The sequence below is a fragment of the Ambystoma mexicanum genome, chromosome 11, assembly GCF_040938575.1.
Source record: "Ambystoma mexicanum isolate Mex_15411 chromosome 11, UKY_AmexF1_1, whole genome shotgun sequence".
Lineage (NCBI taxonomy): Eukaryota > Metazoa > Chordata > Amphibia > Caudata > Ambystomatidae > Ambystoma > Ambystoma mexicanum.
The window spans coordinates 256383431-256406346 of record NC_090934.1 but is presented as its reverse complement, the minus strand read 5'-3'; positions in this window follow the sequence as shown (position 1 = coordinate 256406346).

The window sequence follows — 22916 nt, the reverse complement described above, 5'->3', positions numbered from 1 at the left end:
GTCAAGGACGTTCCCCGGCGGAGGGCCGGCCCGGGAGTTCTCTGTGCGGTCCCACACGAGAGCGAGGAGATACGCAGCCGAGAGCAGCAGCAGCGGGCAGCCTGCATTGTCGGAGCTGCAGACGAGGTGAGCTCGGCCTAGAGTCGCTGTGGGGCAACGGGGAAAGAAAGGACACCCCTCTCCCGGACCGCGGGTGTGGAGGCCCGGGTCCTGGAGGCGGAGGAAGCCCACGAGCAGGCATAATCGGCCCTGGAGCGGCGGCAATCCAAATCTGGTGTCACATGAACACCGCGGGAGGTGAGGGGGGTCACGAAATAAAGCACGGCAAGGAGCACGGGCACCACAGGCCCAAAGCTAAGCAACCGGACCCGCCCCCCCCAGAAAACGGACATTATATTGAGAGTCTGGCCACAAAGGGACACACATAGTGGGGGACGCTTACGGCCTGCCCTCCATCAGAGAGGCGGCCGAGTGGTTCTCCCCCTAGGAGCCAAGGGCCTTGAAAAGCACGGAGGTGTGGCCCCCTGCCCTTCAAAAGGTGAAAATAGTATTACGGTGAGAGGCTGCACAGCGGAGGGGACCACGAACGACCCACCCTCATCTGGGAGAACAGCTGGGGAACCACGGGCCAGTAACGAAAAACAGGGCTCCTGCGGTCCTCCTTCACCCATTCCCCCGGTACATAGAAAACGGGGAGGAGACGGTGGGGCACGGAGCGGGACACTGTGCCGCAGACCATACGGGCCCATCAGAAAGCAACCAAAGCACAGGCCCAAATCTCAAAATCCAGAGGGAAGCAAGGTCAAACAAACCCTACGATCCAGCAAACGAAACAAGATCAGAACCTGGTACACCTCGGGGGAGGAGACAAAGGGATCCCAGAGAAGGCTAAAATGCACAAAGGAACAAAAAGCGGTCTGGACACGGATCCCCCTTTCCTCGAAGAGATAGCCATGAAAGAAGATCTGAAATCGTGGTTTTGGGGAATTCCAGTCGCAATTTATGGACTCAATGAATGCGCACCTGGATTCCATGAAAAGCTAATTCAAATCTGCGCTGCAGGAACTGAAGACGTAAGTGGCAACAGACACCCTCGAGAAGGTAGTGCAAAATATGGAAGAAGAGACGCAACAAGTGGCTGAAACTCAGGAACATCTGGTCCGCCTAACACATAACTTGAAACTCCAGTGCGAAGATTTAGGAAATGGATCACGAAGATCAAACATAAGAATCAAAAACATGTCAGAGACAATGGAGGACAAGGATATTAAAACAGTGGTGCAGCAGGTATTCAAGGATATCCTAAATCAGGAAGAGGAGCAAGAAATCCCGATTGACCGAATTCACAGGGTGGGGCCAAAGAGAACAGTCGCCCAAAGCGCCCGCCCGAGAGACGTATTGGTGGCCCTTATCAGATATACACAAAAGGAACAGATCCACAGAAAAGCAAGGGCATTGGACCACATACAAATGAATGGGGAAGACATCTATCTGTTTCAGGATCTGGCACAATCAACGCTCCAAAAAAGAAGAGACATGTCCCAGATAACGAAGGAGCTGGCCTCACGTCAAAACAGATATAAGTGGACATTCCCTTTCGGGCTGCTGTTCACATGGGAGTGGACGCAAAAAAGAAAAACATCAAGGGAAGAGGGTCAGAGATTGCTGAACATACAAGAGCAGGAAGATGAGCTCCTGCAGGCCAGCGGCACAGACCCTACCCCCAGAAGGAACAAGTGGGAATTGAAAATGACCAACCGAAGGATGAGACGCCCCAGCAGAAAGAAATAACAATCAGGGACGCACCCCGAAAGCAGGAGCAGATAGACACCATTGTTGCAAGTTTATTGGAACTCAACCGCTGCAGAAGACGATCCGGAAGTCCAACCAACAGGTGCCAGGAGAGGAAGGGGGTCGACCTGGCTGCCACTGAAGTCATGGGGAAGGGTTTAGGATTCCCTTCAAAGTTATCTCTGAGAGCAATTGAGGGCGTGACGCACAAGGCGATACGCCTGAGCGACCGTAGGGAATCATACCATCCTCAGGGTAGTTGGGGGGGGTGTTAAGGGGAACGTGCCAGTTGGGGGTTGCGCAACACCAAGTTGGGGGAGGGAGAGTTGGGGACAGGGGATGACCGGGAAGAACTCCGAATTGACAAAAGGGGGAAAAGAACCAAGTGATAGACTCCTTCTACAGAAAAAGGGATGAGGATGAAAATATTGACATATAATGTTAGGGGCCTAAACTACCCAGTCAAGCGGAAAAAGGTGAAGCAATTCCTTAGGCCCAGCGCCTATGATATCGTAATGCTCCAAGAAACACACATAAGAGCTCAAGACGAGCATAAAATACGTATCAAAGGGTTTAATCAAATTCACCAGGCGAACGCACAAGAGAAAAAGGCTGGGGTGCTTATTGCGATCCGAGACTCCCTGCATGCGCAAGTAAAGTCCACCCGGCGGGACAAACAGGGAAGGTCCCTGATAGTGACAATAACAATTGAAGGTAGGCCCCTGACAATAGCAACTGTCTATGCCCCCAACACGGGCCAGGGCGGCTTTCTAAGGGACATACTTGACAAATTAGAACACCAAGCCACAGGGGACATTGTGTTGGGAGGGGATTTCAACATAGCATGGGATCCTTCCCTAGACCGATCAGGACCCAAGCAACAGGATCAGGGCGCTCCGTCAAAAATATTAAAGCAGAAAATGACATGTCTCGGATTGGCAGACGCATGACGTAATTTGAACGGGAAGCAGAAGAGCTATACATACTTCTCGCATGTACACAATTCGGCCTCAAGAATTGACTATTTATGGGTCACGGTGGGACTCCTAGGGAAAATAAAACAGACAGAGATAGACCCTATTACACTCTCGGATCACGCCCCCGTGTGGGCTTCCGTTAACTGGGTTAAGTTATCCCGGCTATGGGCCTGGCGTCTCCAAGAGGACATCATTAGACATCTGGACAGACTCTCAGAGAACATATCATAGAATATCTGGCAAGTAACGACCTTCCGGATACAAATAAGGGAACACTGTGGGACGCCTTGAAGGCGGTAACAAGGGTACACCTAATAGCACTCAAATCTCAGAGAGAGAAATTGAATCGCCAATGGGAAAAGGACCTAGAGGCAAAAATAGGTGCGATCCAAGCCGAATTGGTTCAGACCCCAACCAGAAAACTCACACGATCATTGAGACACATCCAAGGGCAATTGGAAGCACTCCACACTAAAAAGGCGGAGAAGGCTCTCCTCCACAAGAAACATTGGTATTATGTGAAGGCGAATAAGGCCGACAAACTCTTAGTGAGACAATTGAAAGGTAAGCAGCAGGCACAGACAATAAAGGCTCTAAAAGACGAGTCAGGCCAGCTCAAGACACTAACTTTCGACATAGGAGACATATTCCAAAGATTCTACCAGAAATTATACTCCACGGATCTCCCCAGAAAGGAACAGCAAGAAGCCTTTCTGGCAGGGGTGCAGCTCCCGTCGCTAACAGAGGAAGACAAACAAACCCTAGACAGGGAAATCACTTTGGAAGATGTCTATGCCGCAATTCAGTCCCTCCCGAAAAATAAAGCCCCGGGCCCGGACGGATATACCGCACTCTTTTATAAAACCTATAAAGATATTCTTGCCCCGCCACTCACAGCTTTGTTCAACATTAAGGGGAAGGGAAACGTGACCCAAACCATGAATGAGGCAAAACTGCTGGTGTTACATAAAAAGGGGAAAGAGGAACAACTTCCCACTGCATATCGCCCTATAGCTCTAATCAACTTAGATGCAAAGCTGTACACTAAAATCTTAGCAGCTAGATTGGCACAACTCCCTAAAATTGATCCACCAAGACCAATCCGGGTTTGTCCCAAATAGGCAAACTGACAATAATATACGTAGAGTACTACACCTAGTCGAAAAAATTGGAATCAGACACCAGCAGCCCTGGTAGCCCTGGACGCGGAGAAAGCGTTTGATCGAGTAGAATGGTCCTTCCTATTCCGGGTACTCGAGAAAATGGGAATGGGCAAGGGATACATAGATATGGTCCGCGCCAATTATAACTCCCTGTCCATAAGGTTAGCAGTTAACTGAGGCCTATCTGAAACAGTGCGATTAGAAAGAGGGATGAAACAAGGGTGTCTGCTATCCCCCTTCCTCCTGGCAATATACCTAGAACCCCTTTTGGCAAAGATTAGAGAAACCCTGGATATAAAGGGTATAGAGATGGCGGGACAGACACACAAAGCGGTAGCGTATGCAGATGACATGCTAGTGGCACTGGGGGACCCAGGGAAATCGCTCCTGCATTTAATGGATGTCATAGAATCGTTTGGAGAGATTTCGGTGTTAAAAATAAATAGGCAGAAATCTGAAATTCTGATCCTTTCAGGGAATAAAGAAGAGATCTGAGCAATCGCATCAGCACTTCAACTGAAAATAGCGACCACGGGAATCAAGTATCTGGGAATCACGCTCACGGGAAGAATGGAGGAATTGTATGCCCATAACTACCCACAACTCCTAGCTATTATCAAAAGAGACCTATTAAGCCGGAACCCATTAACAACATCATGGTGGGGCAGAATTACAGCAGTGAAAATGACAATTCTCCCAAAACTAATGTACCTATTTCAAGCCCTTCCGATAAGGCTCCCCGTGGCGTTCTTTAAGTCACTCAGGAAGATGGTCTCAAATTATGTATGGCAGAACAAAACCCCAAGAATCTCAAACGCGGTCCTGACGGCACACAGAGGGGAGTGGGGTGTGCCTTACCACATTTCAAGAAATACTATGAAGCCGCGCAGCTCTGGGTGCTGAAGGAATGGATTCCGGAAAATGGGGGAAAAAATCTGGGAGACGCAGGATAGGGCAGTAGCAACAACCTCCACCAGACATCTGTTATGGATCAACAAAAGGTTCAGACATGTCAATACACACATCAGTGAGATAATGAATGGCGCACTGGGGGTGTGAGATGACGCTACTAAAAAAGAAACTCTAACTAAAGACCCAGCCCCGTTTATGCCACTGTTTGGAAACCCAGAATTCCAGCCAGGAATGGAAAGGGGACATTCCGAAAATGGGAGGAAGCTGGGTGCAAGATGGCCGGAGACATGCATCAAGACCAGCAGATAAGGTCATTCGCGGATTGCACAACACTACTGAACTTAACTCCCAAAGACCGCTATAAATACAAACAACTTTACCACTGGCTGAGTACACCCCACATAAAAGAAGCTGTGTCCAGGGATCTGACTCCCTTCGAAACTTATATCATGACACACACAGGTACGCACAAGTTTATCTCCAACACATAAACATATGTAAATGCACAAGCTGAACCAGCCACTTGGAAATACATGAAAAGGTGGGAGAAATCCCTGGGATACACACTCCCCAGGGAAACATGGGAATACATTTGGCGCATGATACCAAAACTGACGAGAGCCATCCAAACTAGAGGAATGTGGGCGAAAGTAATGCTGCAATGGCATTATACCTCGGAGAGACTGCACACAATGTACCCTAACTCCTCAGATAGATGCTGGAGGGAATGCGGCGGGAAGGGGGACTGGCAACATATATGGTGGGAATGCCCGAGGCTGAGTTCATTTTGGAAGGAGATCAAAGCCCAAATGAAACAAATGTTCCCAGGGACAGAACACATAGAAGACGAAGTGTGGCTAGGGGGTCTATGGGATCCCAGGGATAAACAACTGAACGTCACACAGCAAAGGAACTTTATGGGCCTTCTGATAGGGGCATGGCTGGAAATAGCATACAACTGGAAACAAAAATCCCCACCACTCGCAGTGGACTGGACGTGAAGGGTATAGTCACATCTGGCCATGGAAATACTAACATACAACATTCAAGGAGAACACGAAAAGTTCAGAAACGAACTGGGGCCTGGTTCTGGAATACCTCCAATCAGACTATCAAGAACAATGGTGCCCACATAAAATAAGAATACTGGATCTATTCCTGAGAAGGGCGTAAGAGACTTCCTAGAGAAGATGTGCAAAATCGGACTATACCCGGTTGGGGGGCAAGGGGGGTACATTGGGGATGTTTGATAATGTTATGCTGTACCATTTGAAAATAATAAAAACACTTTAAAAAAAAAAAAGCACGCGCAAACACAAACGCGCGTATACAACTACGATGAATGTACCATTCCTCGCAGCAGTGATCGTGGGACACCGCACCGCAGGAGGAGGAGGAGGATAGCCAGGCTCTGCATATTTTTTTTTTTTTTTTACCCAGGACCAGCCATTTTGGGATGCCTGATGACCAGGTGTATGGCAGGTATAGGTTTCCACCTCATATCCTAGACCTGGTCGCTGAGTGGGAGGATGACCTCACATCACCCACCCTGTGCTCCCAAGCACTGAGCCCCTTGGAAAAGGTGTTCAATGTACTGTATTTTTTGGCCACTGGGTCATTTCAGCTGACAAGTGCCATAGTTGGGGCGTTTCACAGCCCACGCAGTATACACCAGGTGTTGGCTATCATGACTACACGCCCCTCCGCAGGCACATATACATGCCCAGAACACCCTCAGAAAGGCAGCCTGTGGTCCAGGACTTTTATGGGGTGGCGCACTTCCCCAAAGTGATTGGTGCCATTGATTGCACCCATGTGGCCATACGTCCATCTAGGGCCACAGAGCACATCTATCGGAATCGCAAGCACTGGCATTCCATCAGCGTGCAGGTTGTATGTGATGCCAAGGGAATCATCACCTCTGTATATGCCAAGTATCCACGGTCCACCCATGATAGTTTCATATTCAGAATGTCACCCCTACACCGGGACCTGGAAGCTGGGAGGCATGGCAACACATGGCTCATTGGTGAATATAAATGCCTGTGCACATGCACGTTGGGCACAGACAAATAGACAAAGCCAACTAATGACAACCATTCTGTCCTCCCCAGGGGACAGTGTCTACCCTCTGAGCAGCTACATGATGACGCCAATACGGAACCCCACCACACCACCCCAGGTAAGATGCAACTAGGGCCATATTGCAACTAGGGCCATAGTGGAGCGCACATTCGGAGTGCTAAAGTGACGCTTCCGCTCCCTTGACTGCTCCCTTGACCACTCCGGTGGATAGCCACTATATGCACCACCAGTAGTGTGCAGGATAATTGTGGCAGCATGTGTCCTGCACAGCATTGCAACACGGCGTGGTGTACCGGTGGACATGGTGGTGCCCCCACATCCCTAACCACATGCACGCCGACTGTGCATGGGAGGGGAAAGGGCACGTGGCGCGGCAACTCGTACCCAGCTTGTGGTGCAATTTTTCACCTAAAATCCCACCCCTGCGGAGTGCACACAGGCCTGGCACATTCCAGGTGACAATCGATGATGACAAAAGGAAATTCAACTGTCACAACCTTATCACCCTGAGAATGTGTCCTTGGAAGTGCTACATTGTGTGCATCCCTAGCTACTTAAAGTAACCCAATCCTGTGTGAAAAAAAGGCACACATTGAAGATACAGTAAGCCACCAACCCCATGGAAAACAGCACATCTAAATCCTGGTATGTCACCTAAACCCTCCCAAACTTCATGTCACCTGGTTGGCACACCATGCCATGCAATGTCAAAAGTGACAAATAAATGGCCAATACAGAACGCTACTGTCACAAAGTGCAGGTCAACAAATGGAACTAGATCAGAAATAGCTCCCTCTGACACATCAAAATGAAATCGTACACAGGAACATCCATCTTCCAGCATAACATATAAACACAGGACCCAACAGTGATCATGTCAGACAGCGACCAATCACAATAGCACAAGTGCATCAAAGTGACAAAGCTACCACATGGACCCCTTCTATCTTGAATGTGTCTCTGCTAGCTAAAGGGGGCAGGGTAATGCATACAGCAGGAAGGGCATCAATAATGGAGACAGTCAAGGTAATTTTTTTATTTATTGAATTATTATATAGCGCTTTACACCAAAGCGCTTTACAAGAGGACAAAGAGAATACAACAAGCATTACAAAACATGTGAATCAAGTACCAGAAAACAGTATATGAAACAATTTACATGAGTGATATGGTCTAACATGAGTGGTCTAGGACCATAGTGAGAGAAGCAGCAAGAAGGTGTTAGGATGTAGAGTAGGACAGAAATGAGAGAGGCAGCACAAGATGTTAGGGTGGTGTTTGGAGGAGATGGGATTTTAGAGAAGTGTGGTAGGATGAGATAGAGCGGATAGGCAGAGGGAGACGGTTCCAGTGGAAAGGAGCAAGTAGTTGAAAGGAGCGGAAGCAGGATGGGGCACAGGGTGGAGGAAGAGGAGTGAGTAGGAAAAGATCGGCAGAGTGGATTGGGTGAGAAGGAGTGTAGAAGAGGAGATGGAATTTTGAGGTGAAAGAAGAAAGAGGGAACGGATGGCAGAGTGGTAGATTGATTTAAGGGGGGCTTATGTGAGTAGAAGAGAGTCTGAAGAAGAGAGTGGAGCAGTGGAAAAGTCTAGAGAAGACAAGGGAGGTGACTAGGAGAATAGTAGAATGGAAGGTTATGAAGGGTTGATTTTTACGGAAGTCATCGAGGTGGAAGCGGCAAGATCTGGCAGTGAGAGAGATGTGGTGAGAGATTAGAGTCAATGTGAAGGCCAAGATTACAGGCATGGGGAGAGATGGGGAGTTGGGAAGGGGAAAGGAGAATGGAAGGAGGGGGGAGGGAGGAGGAAGTGTGTTAGCATGGAAGAATAGGACTTCAGTATTGTCCGTATTTAGGGTAAGAAAGTGAGATTTAACATGAAAAAATGCACATTAACCAAAGTCCAAAGAAAGAGGTATGCTAACCATGTACTGGAAAACAATCATGAATCCCCACTAGGGGTGTATACACAGGTTGGACTTCAGGCCAACCACAGAACTGATGGAAGGCCAATGCCGCTGTATAAGTTGCTTTCACACGCTGCCCTCCTTGCAAGCCCATGGAAAGGGGAAGCAGGAAAGGCACACGTGTCTGGACCTTAAGGCACAAACAAGGAGTGTACCAACACGAGACAAACCTGTATGGGCCCAGCTGGAACACACAGTGAATTCCTTTGGATGCCATACAAAGCAACACACTGTCACGTGAATGCACAATAGAAAAAAAATAAAGTAAAAAAATAATAATCAAAAATGGCCATGGTGGACCAGGACAGGGTGGGGGGGGCACCCAGGAGGGAGTAGGTGCAGGGTGCACCTCAACACCCACATGTGTGTATGATGAAAAAAAAAAACCTCCATGGGTTCATGGCCTACGCGGCTAGTATAGAGTGGGAGAGCTGTCGATGTTGTTGTCACCCTCTGGTGTAGCATTAGGGGGTGTGCGTGGTAAGGGAAGCTGACCACCTATGATTTTGCATCATGATGGCCCGGAGGTCTGCATGCAGCACCTCACGTGATGCACAGAGTTCCGCCTGCAAGATGTCACGGGATGCACGGATCTCCGCTTGCAAGACCTCATGGGTTGCACAGAGTTCTACAGAGACGTTGTGCGTCACCTGCTCCATCTGCTGTTCTGCCTGTCTACTGCGGGCCAACTCGTGTGCAGCCAGAGTAGATCTGAGGGAGGTATTCTCTTCCCTCAAGGCAGCCCTGTGGGCCTCAGCAGCTATGGCTTGCACAGAGCCCCCATTTCAGCCCGTCGGTCCCTGTTGCTGGCCGACATGTCCAGCCTGTGCGAGCGGCATGTGGACTCCAATGCCTGCTGCTGGAGCTCCATCTGTCTTTCCGGGGGACCATGGAATTGGCCACACTACCCATGCCCGGTGCCAACATCTCGCATGATGCCCCCTGTTGCTGTGCAATAGTATACATGGATTGCTCCCACACAGTATTTCCGGGTGGCACACGGCCACCGCGTTGCAGGACCCCACACCCGCCAGACCTAAGGATACCTGGCCCTTGCTGCGCTGGCGCTTCCTGTGGCTGCAGGACTGCATTCCTCCCTTGATCAGCTGTCCCATGAACAGCAGCCAATACTGTGGAACGTGACCCTGCAGCCGTAATCACCACAGACGGACATACCAACACTGACTGGCCCTGTGAGGGATCTACCCCCCGCCCCTGCAGGTGTTTGGGACAGAACAGCATCCACAGCAGAATAACTCGCCTGCAACAGCAATGAGGGTTCCATGTCTGATTCAGCACCAGAGGTATAGGCGGACTCAGAGACACCCCTGGCCATATCGGTCTGTAGCACCAATGGATTCTCATGGGCTACGACATCACGTACTCCACTGGTGCCTGGTTGGGGCTCAGTATACATTTCCTCCTCCTCCTCCACTTCCTCTTCCACTGCATCCAGTACCTCATCACCTGCAAAAATGCAAAAAAGAGACATGAATACACATGTTAATAGCATAGGCCACACACATGGGCATTACAATGTCAGCCAACACATGAACCTGCCATGTCACACATGACACAAACTGAGACATGCACGCAGTGGCAATGAAATGGTATGTGAGCCTGAAAGCAGACATGGATGTGTGTCAAAGGCCAGAAAAATACATGTACTGCATGGAGCATAGCACCTGCATCACACACAAGCATGTCACTGGCATAGTGCTTCCACAAAGATGACTGATGCCAATACACAGATGGCACGCACCATAGCCATGCCAGAAGGCTCCACCAGCCTCAGGTGGAAGTTGAATACTACTGTCCATGAGCCATATACAATGCACGTCAGACTGTGTTGTAGCAGACAGTGTGGGCAGGTGGCAAGTGCATTGTCTGTCATTTGGGACTACAGCAGGGGAGAGGAGGACAGAAAGCGCAACACATGAGGAAGCATCAGAAGTGCCTCCAGACCCGGAGAAGCTACACCTCCAGTTACATAGAGGTAGGGAGGCTGTACCAGAGGGAGGGCCCAGCTCAACACAGACGAGAACCACAAACAAATGTCCATGAGGAGCAACTGACCCTGAGGGAGCATGAAAGGGATGATCAAAGAACATGAGAAGGAAGTACATTCTGGAGATGGAGTAGAAGGAATTGCTGGGCCAGGACCCATAGGGACTTGCTGAGAATGCACAGGGTTCAGGAATTAACACTCATAGCCACTGTGAGCCTGTGCCATCCTCACAGTCCTAGGCAGATACCTTGCACCAAGCCTAAAGGACTTTCCACACAGCCCAGGTCTGGCAGAGTTGCAGAGGGAAGAGTGTAGAATCTCAGAAATCCTGGTAAAGCCCGTTGCAGTAGTCCACCATAGGGATTACCAGTCCTTTGGAGACAGTGAGCTGCTGGGTGATGGACACCGGACATTGGCTCATACATTGGCAGGTCTCCCATGCCTTGGACCTGCTCCACTGCAATGAAATCACTAGCGATCTCCTCATGTCCAGTGAGTTCATCGTCCTCTGGTGTTGACCCACCACCAGTCACCTGAGTAGAGGCAAACTTGGAAGCCAGTTTGTCTTTTGCTTGGTGCATGAGGTAATTCCAGCACTTCACGACATCACTAGCTGTGCGCCTCTCATGGCCCAAGTCACTAATATGGTCCGCGAGGCACTGCCAGTGAGCCATACGCTGAGCAGGCGTATGTGTGCTCCCTGCCTGCACCAGCATGTCACGGCTGTGATCCAACACATATTCCACGAGCGTGTCCAGTTCCTCTTCACAGAAACTACTCTTTCTCGATGTGTGGGATTGCTGTGCCGTGCCTGGGGTCCCAGCCTGTACTGCTGGAGCACGCTTCTGCCTCTTGCGAGGTGGTGCAGACCCTGAGTGGCTTGTACCGCTCCTGTCAGTAGGGGCTGGAGTACAGGTGGACTGGCATATGGAATCAGCCACTGATGTTAGTACAGAAGGTCGGCTTGCAGGTATCGGTAGCTGGGTGCTGTTGCCAGGACCCTGCACCGCACGTGACCTGGCCTTCGGGCCATGGGAATTGGCCCACTACAGTCCAGGCTGGTTTACCCTGAGCCTGGGTAGTGGTAGCTGCAGCTGCCCCTGCAGCTTCCACACCCTGACTGTTCTGGACAGCAGACGGCACTGCTTGTCCGGGACCACGAGATGACAGCAGCAGCTACATCTCCCTGCCCCGTTTGGGTGGGGGGCATAGCTATCCCTGCATGGGCCTGGACAGCTTGCCCACATGGACCACCTTGGCCAGCTTGTACAGCTTGACCACCCTGGCCACATCGCCCACCTTGGCCAGCTTGACCAACCTGGCTACGTCACCCACTTTGGCCACGTCGGCCACCTTTGCCACCTCTGGCAGGTCACCCAACTTAGCCTCCCTTCCCTCTTGTTGCCCTACGAGTCATGGCACTGATGGACTAGCGCAATGGGAGGTACAGCCAAAAAGTGTCCTGGGCAATTGGAGTGTGGGGGCAGGGTACGTGATGAAAAACATATCACTGTGCTCCAGCAATGCTCTATGTGACCCCTGGTGAAAAAATAACAGGTTGCGAAATGCTCAGCCACCCCAAAAACAAAAATAAACGTGTGCGCGACCCCTCGGTAGTCCATGTGTGAGTGAAAAACATCCCGCAGTACTCTGTGGCACCCAGCAACACAAGAAATGCGTACGCGAGGAACACGTAGGCTACTATGACCTCAAAAATGGGGTACGCGACACACAGGGGCAACCACAGTGGGAAAAATGCGTGCACGGCTCACCGTCTGCCCCGTAGTATGAAAAAAATCACACGCACGCGTGCAACTCCCACACCAAGTACAAGAAGTACACACTGCCACAGTAGTGAAGTAATCGCGTGTGAACCCACAAAAATATGAAATTCACGCGTCCGTCCCCACGAAAAGCACTTACGTTGCACTGTCGTCCTACGCACACCTTCATCCCATACTGAACGTCAACGTCCAGCGGGCGTCACATAACTTACGCTCTTAGGGCCTTTCCTCTCATTACACCTCTTGTAGGCAGGAGTGTGGGTCTTCCGTGTTCTTTAGCGTGGCCAGCTGGAAACAGTGTCTCTGCACGTGCGGAAACAGCACACTCCTGCCTATAAGGCCATTTACCTGCCCCCAACTGCCCCAAGCTGTTTCCTAAAGCCACTCTGTGTGCCTGCTGCCCACATGCCCTGCATTTTGGTGCCTGCTCATCAGCCATTTCCAGTGATGCTGTTGCTGTGACCACCTCTGCTGATCCAGAAGACTCCTGACTGCCATACCATTGCTCCACAGCCCAGCCCCAGGACCACCTTGCCCACCCACACCTGCCTCGGGGGTTCCACACCATCAGAGGCAAGTGACAACCCCCTGGAAGTGAGGCAGAGGGCTGTCCGCTTCAGAGCCAATGAAGTAGACCTCCTGGTGGAGCAAATCCTGGGGCATTATGATGCCCTCTTTCATGGACCATTGCTAGTCGACAAGGAAGGACGGTGGAAGATCTGGGTGGACATCGTGGGTGCCATCAAAGTGGAGGGGGTGGCACCCCGCGACTACTGACATGTCCATAAGCGCTGAGGGTCCTGGACCTGTAGTCCTCCCAACAAGGCCCAGCGCCTCCTCCAGCCTGGGGCTGTCCGAGTGGGGCGCCGGGGCCGGTTGACCACCGATGAAAAGAGAGTCTTGGAGTGCATCGACCCAGCGCTGCACACCCAGGTCTTGGAGTTGGAGCTCCGTCCGGAGTCGACTGGTAAGTGTCCATGTCTTCTTGTCCACCATAGCGCATGTGCATGTAGATGTGTGGTTGGTGTGTGCACCCTGCTGTTATGTTTGGCATGCCTACTGTACAGATGTCCGTGTGCATGTCCCAGGCACTGCTGCATGTGAGTTCATTGATGCATGTCCAACATCAATGGTGTCTGTGTGGTAATGCGTGATGCGCGCATGTGTGTCACAGCGTGCACATATCCCTGTGTGTGGATTGTGTCATGCCAAAGGTGTGGCATATGTGTGCATTCGGCCATATCATGGACATGCATGGTGTACATGTGCGTGTGTATGATAAGTGAGTGGCAAACAATCCAGGATGTCTGTGACTGTTTGCTTTTGAATGTGTGATTGCCTCATGCTGCCAATTTGACCTCAAGTGCCCTCAGACGTGATGGATCCATGGCCTGCTTCATGACTGTCAGGTGATGTGTGTGAGTGAGATGTGTATATGCCATGATGCGTGTGATGTGCATGCACAATTCGGATGTGCTAGCAGTGCCTTGTCCAAGGATGTGAATGTCTGGTGTGAATGACGGACATGATTGTGCATGTGTGTGAATGGCACTTCCCTGTGTGTAGTGGATGGTGATGATGGTTGTGACCTTCGACGGTGGCAATTATGTACTTTTGCATTGTGCCATGCACACATATGTCCAGTACCCTGATGCCCTGATGTATGTGTTCTATGTTTCCCTATCCACAGCGATGATGGTAGAAAAGGGCGGAGAAGGCGCTGTGGAGGCCGGCAGCAGGGATGCCTCCACCAGGCATAGACGCAGGGCCCAGTCATCCTCCCAGGGACCGTCATCCTCCGGGAGTGAGGAGACTGGTGGTGCATCTGTGACAACAGCCACAGCTGCTGAGGGGAGGCCCAAGAGGGCGAAGTTGGTTGTGGGCTCCTCGGCAGTGGGAGGGACAGGTGAGCCCACACAGGGGCAATCCGATGCAGAAGACAGTGGGGAGTTATCCAGGTTGGTGGTGGTGGAGGAGGAGGAAGAGGAGGCCACAGCAGCCCAGCCCATGGGGCACAGCGGGGGTGATGAGGTAGGTGTGACTGCTGCAGTCCAGGGTCAGGGGCCGGAGGCAGTGCAGGTAGCCATGGAGGGGCCTGTGCCTAATCCTGTCCCTGGTACTGCAGCAGTATGCACCTGCGGGCATGTCCCATGCTGTACCCGTCCGCAGGTGGCGGATGTATCCACGGATCTCCCACTACCTGCGGATGAGGCAATTCGTGACCGGGTGGAACCGTTACTAGCCGGTATTGCGAGGCGTACAGCCAGCATTTGTGATGATGTGCAGGCTGCTAATCGGGGGCTTGCATATCATCACGATGAGGTCTGTCTCCTCATAAACTGGCTAGCTCCATTCCTGGTCAGGAATTTTCTACATGTGCTGGCCACTGCTGCGACCACCCTCCTCCTCTGTGCGCCGTTCATCCTCCCTGCCGTCTTCCGGCCCAGATACCACCAGGGCCCCCTGTGATCCTGTCCTAACCCTGGCGGCCAGCCTGGTGGAGACCACATCCCAGCCATAGTCGGGAGTCGAAGGAGGATCAGCACAGGTGGTCACTGCAGCAACAGGACCAATGGCAATGGAGAAAGTGCAGGCAACAAGCAGCAGAGCACGTGCACGACAGCCCCGGGGGTTGTCATCTCGGAGGCTGTCCCGGAGGCGCAGGCACCAGTCTTTTCGGCAGCTGCGGGCTCGACGTAGGAGGCATCAGGACTCCGGGCTCTCAATATCAGAGAGGCAGGTATCGGCCATCGGGCAGGAGGGCAACGTGGACCTTACCTCAAGGATGTCTTCCGTGTTGGAGCGAATGGGCCAGCAGATCGGAGCAGATCGGCAGAGGGCACAGGGGGCACAAATCACCATTGCTAGGACGGAGAACACCCTGTGTCGGCCGGAGAGGTGGGCTAAGTCCCTCGAGGAGTCTCGCAGGGAGTTTGAGATGTGCACAATGGAGTCCCTGCAGGCCCTCGAGGGGAGAGCACAGGCCTGCCTCAGGGAAATAGACGCAGAGTTCGATGATGCCCTGGTTGAAACTCTTGGGGGGAAATGGTGAGTCGTAGGACTAGCCCGCTGCCTTTGTAAATAGTTCTTTAGGAGTAGGTTTCATTTGTTTGTTTTTTTTATTTGGATTTAATGGACTTTGCTTCACATCTTGTAAATAGTTATTTCTTCTTAGACTTGTTATGGATGTTGATTTATGTTTTGGGATCATGGACCCTGGAGCTTTGGATATAGTTGAACAAATAAATATTTTTTAAAAATTTTTTTCAACATGGAGGAATCTTTTTTAATGATTTCTGTTTACAATTTGAGAAGCATCAATGGACATGGACAACTTTTTTGAGTTTTTCATTTCTTACATCACATTTCTTTTTATTTTAATTTGGATTACATTCATGTTGATTTTACTGGTTGTCTTTTAGTTATTGTGAGTTTTATACATTAATACATTCTTATACCTTTAAAATCCAAGTGGTGCCTGCTTTAAATGCTTTGGTGCATGTCTCACTCTGCCTTGGCTCTTACATGTCCCTGCTGTTGAGCAATGTTGTTCATGTGTGAACAAGCATGCATGTGTGAATTCGTGATTCCCATGCCATGGGGCATGTACTGGGGAGCATGACTAAGGGATGGGTGTTGAGGTGCACTGTGGGGGGGCGGGGGCAGTGTGTGGTGGCATTTTAGTGGACATATGCTACATGATTGCATGTTAGGCCAATGTGTTGGGGGGGGGACATGAGTCGGGGCCTGCATGCAGGTTGCCGTCACTGGTGGGGGTGTGGGACATGAGTCGGGGCCTGCATGCAGGTTGCCGTCACTGGTGGGGGACATGAGTCGGGGCCTGCATACAGGTTGCCGTCACTGGTGGGGGGACATGAATCGGGGCCTGCCTGCAGGTTGCCATCACTGGTGGGGGTGGGGGACATGAGTCGGGGCCTGACTGCGGGGTATGGTCACGGGTGATTGGGGGGGGCGCTTTGTGGTGTGGGCTGCCTGTGGGGTATGGTCACGGCTGATTGGGGGGGTCCCTTGTGGTGTGGGCTGCCTGCGGGGTATGGTCACAGGTGATGGGGGGGACCCTTGTGGTGTGGGCTGCCTGCGGGGTATGGTCACGGGTGATTGGGGAGGGTCCCTTGTGGTGTGGGCTGCCTGCAGGGTATGGTCACAGGTGATGGGGGGGTCCCTTGTGGTGTGGGTTGCCTGCAAGGTGTGTTCACGGCTGATGGTAGCACACGTGGCCCTTTCCACACGATTTGGCTGGCGCGAGCGGGGTACGTGATTTCGCGGGGGTACGCGTGGCCCTTTCCACGCAATTTGGCTGGCGTGAGCGGGGTACGCGATTTCGCAAGGGTGCAGACGGGGCACGCGCACGTTTTTCCACGCGATTTGGCTGGTGCGAGCGGGGTACGTTATTTCGCATGGGTGCAGAAAGGCACGCATGGGCCTTTCCACGCGATTTGGTTGGTGCGAGCGGTGTACGCTCCAATTTTTCACGCGATTACGATGGAGGGGTGCTGTGTGCTGGGCCACGGATGGCGCAGGGCCTTGCACCGTATTGGCCATTTCACTGGCTTTTTCCTGCGCACGGGGCGATGTTGGGGGCGTTACTGGCGCTGCTCGCTGTTCATTGCACCACGGCTAGTGATGCCTCGGGAAATCCATGAATACGCGTGCCGCGCAATTGCTGGTTTGCACCACGGCTGGCCACGCGTGGTGCAAGCTCCTTCCGGGCGCATGTGCTGCTTCTGGGATGGATTCTATGAATCGGGCCCTAAATCTATGAACTCATGCCCCTGCTTCGCGTATGGCCTACTATACCCTAGGGTGCATGGCCAAATTGCCAGCTTGAGTCATTTGTAATGATGGCATCAGGGCCGCAACTGCCTGGGGCACCATACCCCCAGGCCGCTATTAGCCCCCTGCCACGCCAGCTCATGGTAGTCTTTCAACGGCTCCCCAGAGCTGGCGTAGTGGGAGAAGGCGCGGCAGGCGCCCTTTTGTTATAAAATGTGCCTGCAGCGGCGGGGTGCATTTACTAACAATAGGGTGGTATGCTTTGCATCAGTACCCTATTCAGATGATTACCTCCTCTCTCAGACGCGGGAGCGAGGCGGTTTTCATTGGAATAGGGCGCTCATGCATTAGCATGAGCGTCCTATTCCAGTGATTTACTCCCTGCCAGGCGCAGGGGTGGGGAGTTAGAAACAAATGTAGCGCTCCTACCCCCCACCCCACCCCTCCCCATGTTCACCAGGGGCGCGCAGGGATGGGGGTTGGCGCCAATTCGCCCAGGGCACTTCTGCCGCTTAGACATGCCCAGGTTGGCATGTATGTTACTCTATATTTAATGCCAGAGAACAGTATCAATGAGAAACTCAAAACTTTACATTTCCTAAGAACATCCAGGAGAAATTAGAATTTTAAGAAGAAAACATGTGGCAATTGTGTGACCCTCCCAAGTGTATTGCCCTTTTAAGATGGGCCAAGGGCCGACATCGTAGGATGGACTGAGCCTGAATGTGGCGAAGCCTAGACGCCCTGCTGCCCGCGTCTCGCTGCCTGCCCTAACATCATGGGGCTAAGCCGAGGTGGCCCCTGGTGCGGCTTTGCGGTCCTTTGTACTGTGTTAGCAATGGACCTTGATTCGTGGTAGTGACTATCCTGAACGGAGACTGGTGCAAAGTGAAATGGTCTCCTGCAGTCCTGCTAGTGCTCGGAGAAGACTCCGTAAACATGTGTTTTGATGCAGCGAGCCTGCAACTTTCCATGCGAAACTAACATCAAGAGATTTCGGAAGTGTAAATTTTTTTATTGGGGCTGTTGGTGATCACTTGTCCATGCGTCCCGAAAATGCAAGTAATAAGAAAGATTGGTGTATGTGTTCTGTATTCTTATTGGTACTATCCTTCACGCATCCGTAAACAAAGAGACTTTTGATGTTTTGTTTCTTGAAGTTGATGTTTTTGTTACGATAGCTCGGGAGGATAGCTTAGCGGTAAAGTGCTCGCCTTGGAAGCAAGACTTCACAGAGCAATACAGGTTCGATCCCCGGGTTTGTGCTTAGAAACCTCTGGGTATTAAGCGCGTTATAAATAACCTATCATATCATAGTTGAGACAGTTATATTTGCTCATACTTTTGGTATCAGTATGCTTTAAACACGTGATTCATTTGTGCGCCTTCCCCGTCGTGCACTCCCTTCAACCCAGGGGTGGACAGAAGCACACCTCCTTGAATTTTAATTTTCAGAGCAGACCAGTGGGCGTTTTACTCCAGTGTGCATGTCTGCTCTCACCAGGATCTATAGCTAGGCAGTCCTTAGCTATTGCCTCAATGTGACTGGCCACTTGGTGACACCCGTGCATTGGTGTCTGTTCCCTAAAGAACTCCCGCCAATCTGTGCTGGAAATGGAAAAAATGTATTGGGGGACCACTCCCATCCTTGGAAGAGCGTGGCCGTAGGGAGGAGGGGCGTGGCCCCAGGTCAGGGCACACAATACAGCATCTCTTCATAGAACCCAATTCTGGTGATTTGCATAAAAGCAAAGAGCATTATGGGAGCATTTTTTGCCATATGAACCCCCTGCATATGCTCTGTACTTTGGCAAAGAATCGTTTAGGAATCATATGTGGAATGTTCGCAAAGTAATGTAATAGTCTGGGTAATATCACCATCTTTAACAGAGCCAATCTCCCCATCATGGACAAAAAGCAGCTTGGCCCAGAATGCCATGCTGCTTTCGATTCTAGATACTGCCTTCTCAGTGTTCTGTTTGTGTTCAACTTCGACCTTGTGATATATATCTATTCCCAGATATCTGAACGTCTCAGTTTCCCCACCCTATCTGTAATACCGGCAGTTTGTAGTGGCACTCCCACATATCTACCTAGGGTCGAAAATACTAGATTGTTTTGGGTTAACTGTTATACCAGACAGCATTGCATATCGCTCCATCACCTCCAAAATATACTGTAGATTCTCCTCGGGGTACTTCAGGTACAACAGCATATCGTCTGCATACATCGATATCAGATATTGCCCTCCCTTAGTGCTGATTCCAACTTCTCCATATTGCTGCCTCAAATACACAGCATGGGGTTCTAGTGCTAGAATGAAGAGCATCGGGGACCACGGGCACCCCTGTCTAATGCCTCTGCTCAGTTGCCACTGTTCTGATATGGTCGCTATCCGTTCTGACTTGGGCCAATGGTTTGTTGTATAACAGTTGGACCCACTTCAGATACACCGGCCCAACCCCATATTCTTTTAAGACAGCCAGTAGCCAGGGCCACTTGACTGAGTTGAAGGCTTTCACTGCATCCATTGAGATTATTGTATCTCTTGGGAGCTCCCTTCTGTCTGATCTATGACGTGATGGAGCCTTCTAAGATTGTCTGATATGCTCCTTCGCGGGACGTATCCCGTTTGATCAGTATGTATGAGTTTGTTTATGACTGGCCTACACCGGTCAGATAGCACAGCGAGTAGAGTGCTCGCTTTGACATCAGTGCAGAACCTGCTGACGCAGGTTCGAATCCCGGCAAGGCCAAACTCAGCCTTTCATCCTTCCGAGGTCGATAAATGAGCACCACACACTGTGGGAAATAAGCAGCGCTCAGATACCTGTGGGTTCGTAGCGCTATATAAATGCCCAAACAAACAAACAAAAACCTATTTGCCGTCACTGCTGTGAGTATTTTACTGTCTTGGTTGAGCATCAAGAGCGGTCTGTAAGACCCACAATCAGTGTCTGGTTTGTTGGGTTTGAGTAGCGGGAGGATGATAGCTTCCTGAAGGGATTCAGGTAATGTGTTCCTGTTAAATGCATCATTGAACATTGCCAGCATCGGAGGGAGTAATTCCGTCTTGTATGCCTTATAGAACTCACTCGGGAGTCCACCTGCTCCCGGGGCCTTGTTGGTAGGAAGCGTCTTAACCACCTGTTCTAGCTCTTCTAACGTGACTGGGGCCTCTAGGTTCTCCCTGTCTGCCGCATCCAGTTGGGGCAGAGCAATCTCTGTTAATGCTTCTAGCACTTCTAATTCTTCCCCCTCAGTGATGTCTGCATACAGCTTCCTATAGTATTCAAAAAAGCATTCGTTCACCCCTTCTTGAGTGTCTCATATGCGGCTGTCTGCCCCCATCATTGCTCTAATCGTTTGCCTGGGGGTCTCGCTTTTATATAGCCATGCTAGTAATCTGCCGGGCTTGTCTCCCTCCGCGTGCTGTCTCTCCACATATTTCCTGTAATTTAGGTTGCATAACCTCTCCCAGTGGTCCCTACATTCCTGTTATAATCGGCATATGGCCTCCGCCTCCTCAGGGGATCCCGTACCCTTCCGCATTTTCGTTTCTAACTCCCTTTCTGCGTTTTGCAATTCCCGTATTATGCCACCTTGCAGTCCTTTCGATTTTGATATAGCCGCTCCCCTCGCCACAACCTTAAACGCCTCCCACAAAGTCCCGGCTGATTCCACACTGCCTGTATTATGTTCAAAATTCTCCCCTATATCTTTTCTCAGATCTTCTCTGAACACTGTATCTTTAAGTGCCTCGGCCCTGAGTCTCCATGTCGGGATCCTTGTCCTAGGAGGTAAAATCTGCCATGTTACTATTAACAGTGCGTGGTCTGAGAGGACTATAGCCCTTTATTCTGCCCGTGTCATCCCTTCCATTAGCTCCAACCCGATGAATATATAGTCCAATCTAGTGTGCAGATCCTGTGGGTGGTGCATTCTCCACACATCTACCAACCTAAAATCATTTAGCAGGGTGCTCAGGGCCTTCGCCGCAGGGGCAGGTCTCTCGACCTTCCTGTCTGACCTGTCTAGCCTCGGGTCCAGGGTGCAGTTAAAGTCCCCTCCCCAAATAACTGTCCCATCCATATATGGACTAATCTTAGCATATAAGTTCTTGAAATAAACAGTGGTATCTTGATTCTGGGCATAGGCATTTATAATGTTTACTTCTTTACTTTCCACCATCCCTCTTGCTAACACCATCCTCCCGTCTTTCTCTGTTAGACTGTAATAGCTTAAACAGGACGTGCAGCGCTATCCAAGTAATGACTCCTCTGGCATACGCCGAGTATGTTGCCCCCAGGGCCGTCCCTTTACATTTCCTCTTTATTACCTCTTGCTTTTCCTTGTTCAGATGGGTTTCCTATAACAGTGTAATATCAATCTTCTGTCTCTTCAGGTACATCATTACTTTATTCCGTTTGATATAATTATTTAGTCCCCTCACATTCCAAGTCACTATCGTCAGGTCTCCCATTCTACCCATTCCCTGCTCCCCCTTTTTCCGCCTCCACCCGCCTCTTCTTATTCTGTGGCTTGTGATTATAGGCTTGCTCTCCCTTAGCTTCCCCAACTCCCTCCCCTTCCCCCCCTTGAAACTCCCCAACTCCCTTCCCTCCCTCCGCCCAATCCCCCCCAAACTGTTGCCCAGCTCCAACTTTGGATCTCAGGCTACCGCGCATCTAGTCCTTTCCTCGAGCTTCTTCGATTAACAGGGCTCTGCAGGGGGATACCGCCCTACTGGTATACCGACTAAACTCACCACTAGGGGTGAGAACCTGTACCAAATGTGTCTCCCGCATTACCTTCCAATTTACTACTCTCTCACACATCTTGTGGCTTTTTGGTGCGCATTTACTTTACTGCCCCCCTTATTGCGTTTTATATTCTAGTCCAATGTCAATGTCATCGCTGTGACTAACATCCCCCCTTACTCAGCTTAGAGTACCTGTGCAGGAAAAACCCACATTCACTTGTCCGGTCTGCTCTCCGTCTGGTCATCTGCTCCTGCTGGGCAATTCCGTGCGTCAAGCCATGCCGTCGCTTCCTCCGGGGTCTCGTAGAAATGCGCCTTGTTATGCATCACCTTCAATTTCGCATGGTGTAGCAACATGTATTCATATCCCGCCTCACATAACCTTCTCTTTACGGATACATAATTCAACCGTTGTCTTTGCACTATAAAAGGTATAGTCTGGGTACGCCGTGATTGTCGCGGATCCCCTGCTGATGGTCCCTCCTTTGCGCAAGTGCTCCAGTATCTTCTCCCTATCTTTATAATTTAGAATCTTGGCAATGAGTGGGCGGGGAGGTACTCCTGGCAGTGGCCTTCTGATCAGGGCCCTGTGCGCCCTCTCCACGGCGAATCCCTAGGTGAGTGCTCCCCCCATCTATTTCCTGCAGCAGCATGTTCTCGATATAGTCCGTCGGG